This window comes from Magnolia sinica, chromosome 4, assembly GCF_029962835.1.
Source record: "Magnolia sinica isolate HGM2019 chromosome 4, MsV1, whole genome shotgun sequence".
NCBI classification, from domain to species: domain Eukaryota; kingdom Viridiplantae; phylum Streptophyta; class Magnoliopsida; order Magnoliales; family Magnoliaceae; genus Magnolia; species Magnolia sinica.
Genome location: NC_080576.1, coordinates 43,784,832 through 43,788,506, shown reverse-complemented (window position 1 = coordinate 43,788,506; position 3,675 = coordinate 43,784,832). Strand labels below are relative to the sequence as shown.

Here is a 3,675-nt window from a genome sequence, read left to right as displayed (position 1 = left end):
GTTCTACTTCTAGTTAGTTTCAAAAACGTACAAGTTTCAGCCCTTATGGATTCGACCTTGGTCTTATCAAGATTATTACTACATCGCGACCCTACACTTGGGGTTGTGAACATGTCTTAAGTCTTGCAACCAAAGTTCTAAGCTCATTTATAGCCTGCAGTTGCTCGTGCCTAAATGCATCTAATGTATCTTCAAGGGTTCTCCTTGGTGGAAGTCTAATTAACATTGGTTGTACATTTCTCTCACAAATTCCACATACAGTTTCGACGACTACTTTGGGCTGAGTTGATTCCTTCCTAGATTCCAAGTCCTCAATTTTTTGTGTGAGAATTGTTAACCGTACATTAACATCATCCTCCTCCTTGAGCACATGTATTCATATCTCTCTTGGCACTTCCTTGGGAGTACTGGCTTGGTTTGATGTGTCCCATGATTAAGCGTTTTCAGCTAGCATGTCAAAGTAATCCCATGCACCTTCTGGTTTCTTGTCCATGAACTCGCCATTACACATCATCTGTACGAATTAACGCATGTTTGGACTAAGTCTGTCAAAAAAAAAGATCAATTGTTTGCCAAGTTTCATAACCATGGTGTGGGCAAGCGAGAAGTAAGTCTTTGAACCGTTCCCAACATTCAAAGAAGATCTCATTATTTTTTTGGAAGAAGTTCATTATTTCCTGTAAGACCTGTATCCTAGTCCGTACCATTCTTAAGAAACTCCTAGCTCATTTTTGCCCATGTGCCAACGGATCTAGGCCTTAATGAATGAAACCATGATTTGGCCTTTTCTCTTAGAGAGAATGGAAATAATTTGAGGCTAATTGTGTTAGAAGGAACATCATTAAAATGTATAGTTATAACAATCTCTTCAAATTCTTTAATATGCATATATGGATTTTCTGAATCAAGTTTGAGGTTCAGGTTTCCTGTATTGATTGGGAGAATTATGCAGGAAGGTGAACTTGTTCTCACCGGTTGTAAATAATCTCATAAAGTTCAAACCGGTGAAACTTGATGCACTTCATTCTCATCACGCACCGTCCTAATAGGTGGTGTGTGATGCACTTGATCCACATCAACCCAATGTTCTTGAGCCATTCTCTCAGATGTATTTCAAAAATATTTGAGGATTTTCTAACTTGTTAATAGATTTTTCAACCAAACCTCCTCTCAAAGGTCGCAGAGTATGATTCCTTACTCGCGTGGGCATGAACCACACCAAATTTTAATTCTATTTTCTAATTCCTAAAGTAAAGGGAAGAAGTTAGAAGGAAGTTACCAGGTCGGAGTTGTATGTTAGGACCCTATAAAACAGAAAACAATGTTAGTTCCTAAAAATATATCAGAAAAATCCTACCTAAAATAGAGTAGAAAAACTAATCCTAATCTTAAATAATTCTAATACCAATTAATCTTAGAAAAAGCACAATCATAGTCCCCGACAACAGTGCCAAAAACTTGTTCACAACCTTAAGTATAGGGTCGCGATGTAGTACTAATCTCAGTGAGACCAAGGTTGAATCCACAGGGACTAAACTTGTGCGTATTCTAAAAGTAACTAGAAGTAGAACTAGAAGAAGACCTAAGTTAGAAATCTGGAAATAAAGTGATTAATTGTGAATATTGATTAAACTGATAATTGAAAGGTGGGAACTAGGGTACCAAGGATCCACTTGTAGCAAATGAGATGCTACCTTGCATGAGTCAAGAGATCCAACTAAAATCAGAGTCTTATCTTATCCGGTTAGAGAAAGAGATGGTCAAATCTTTGAACTTCTCATTGATCCAGTCTCAATGGAAGAGAATTATGAAAATTTGAAAGAAATTCTGTCACCCTACCATGCCTAAGGAACGATGGTGAACAATAGAATTTACCAATCTCACAATCTCAAACAGAAAAAGAAGATATTCAAAGCTATCGCAGATCTATTGTAATTGAAATCACAACAAACCATTAAAAACTGAAAATATTCTTTAAAATCAAATAGAAATCAATGTAGTTCAAAATAAACATGAATCAAAGAAAAGCAAACATTCCAATTACATTACAAGCTTCACCTCTTAGCCCTAACTAAGAGGTTTAACCAACCATAGACATGATTGAACTAAGAACTCTTAAATTAAACATAAAAACAAATTAAGGAAGAAGAAGAAAAACTCTTGGCGGCAGCTCTCCACCCTTTTTTCTCCATCCTTAAACCCTAGAAGATACCTTGAAGCATCATAGGGACTCCTATTTATAGTTGGGGAACTCCAACTTTTGCATGTGAATTCTTCAATCTTGGTCTCATAAGATTCATCCCTTGCCTTGATGATTCTTGAGCATTAAATCTATGCTTTTAACATTCTTTTCAATCCAAGCTCTTAGATTCACCTTGTAACACAAACATGCATAAAATATACCATTAAGCATTATCATGTTCATAAAACTAAGATATAAATAGGGAAAAATATGCAATATACTCAACACTTTCTTTCATGGATCTGATTGGATCTGGATGACCTTGTGTCATCCCTAAATGGCCTACAAATAGAGGGTTGTGATCATGTCCTTGATCACAGAATTGATCAAATGATAGTCTGGCAGATGGTTCCTAACACAGTTAATTGCGTGAAAAATGGAGGCGTGATTCTTTCACATAACCTTTCCTCCTTTATTCGTCGACATGGGTGCGGTCGGAAGGGCTTCTTCTCCATTTAGGACGATTGAGATGGGGTGGAGGGCTGCGTAGAAGAGTCCAGGCATGAGGGAAAATCCAAGCCGAGAATCCCAGACGTTGTTACAGCTAACGGAGAGGCGCCGACTCTGTTTCACTGGCTATTTGGTGGGGTCCACTTACGATTGTCTTCCAAGAATCCACTCCCTCTATCGGTTCTTTGATGTTCTATTGGCCCAATAGCTTATACATGAAGCTAATCCGATCTTCAGATGGGTGGTCCTGATCACTTGTTGCTTGCGTTAGTGAGTCTGGGTGAACGTTATTTTTGCCCCTGTTTGCTGGCGGGAAGTTAGGAAAGAAGTGAGGAGGGCGGTCGGTTTTGGATGGCCGACGAGATGAACGGTTGGGATCTTGTAGACGGTCGCTAGTAGTGGGCCACAACACTCCAAATGGACGCTGCCCGTTCAAACCTCTAGTCGTGGGAAACAGAGAAAAACTCTCCTTTTTTTTAGAGATTTTTCAGGTCAAACTTAGTTTGACCCGATTTCCAGTTTAGTGCACCACTGGTGCACATGCGCTATGCACACTCGGGATCAATTGTGGGTTCCACAGTGATGTTTTAGTGAATCCACACCGTCAGCCCAACTCCACTACTCCTAACTGGTCGTCAGACCAATTTTCAGTAGATCTAGCTGTTAGATGCACCATAAATTTGGGTTTTTATCCTTTAATTGTAAGTTTTCGTTGATTCAATGGCCAAAATGTATTCAATCTAATCATCCATGGTTATCAGGGCCCTAAGGTCTACCTAGATAATATTCAATAGTTGAGTTGGTGGTCTGGACTCGAAGGGTAGTGAATTTAATGCTTTGGGTCCCAATGAATAGTAGACTTGATGATCTGATGGTCCAACTTAAAATTTAATGTATGGATGGCTTGACTTACGAATGAAGATTAACAATCATATTCGTGTTGGGGAGTGGATGTAAGGTTAGGGTAGTTATATTGGTATCGT

General features: G+C 38.7%; 1 non-coding gene across 1 annotated transcript; it reads left to right on the top strand.

Annotated features, from left to right (window-relative positions):
* The first annotated feature begins 582 nt into the window (after positions 1–582).
* LOC131244863 (small nucleolar RNA R71) lies at positions 583–689 on the top strand. The gene has a single exon (XR_009170635.1). It is a non-coding gene; the product is annotated as a small nucleolar RNA R71 (small nucleolar RNA).
* Positions 690–3,675: the final 2,986 nt, after the last annotated feature.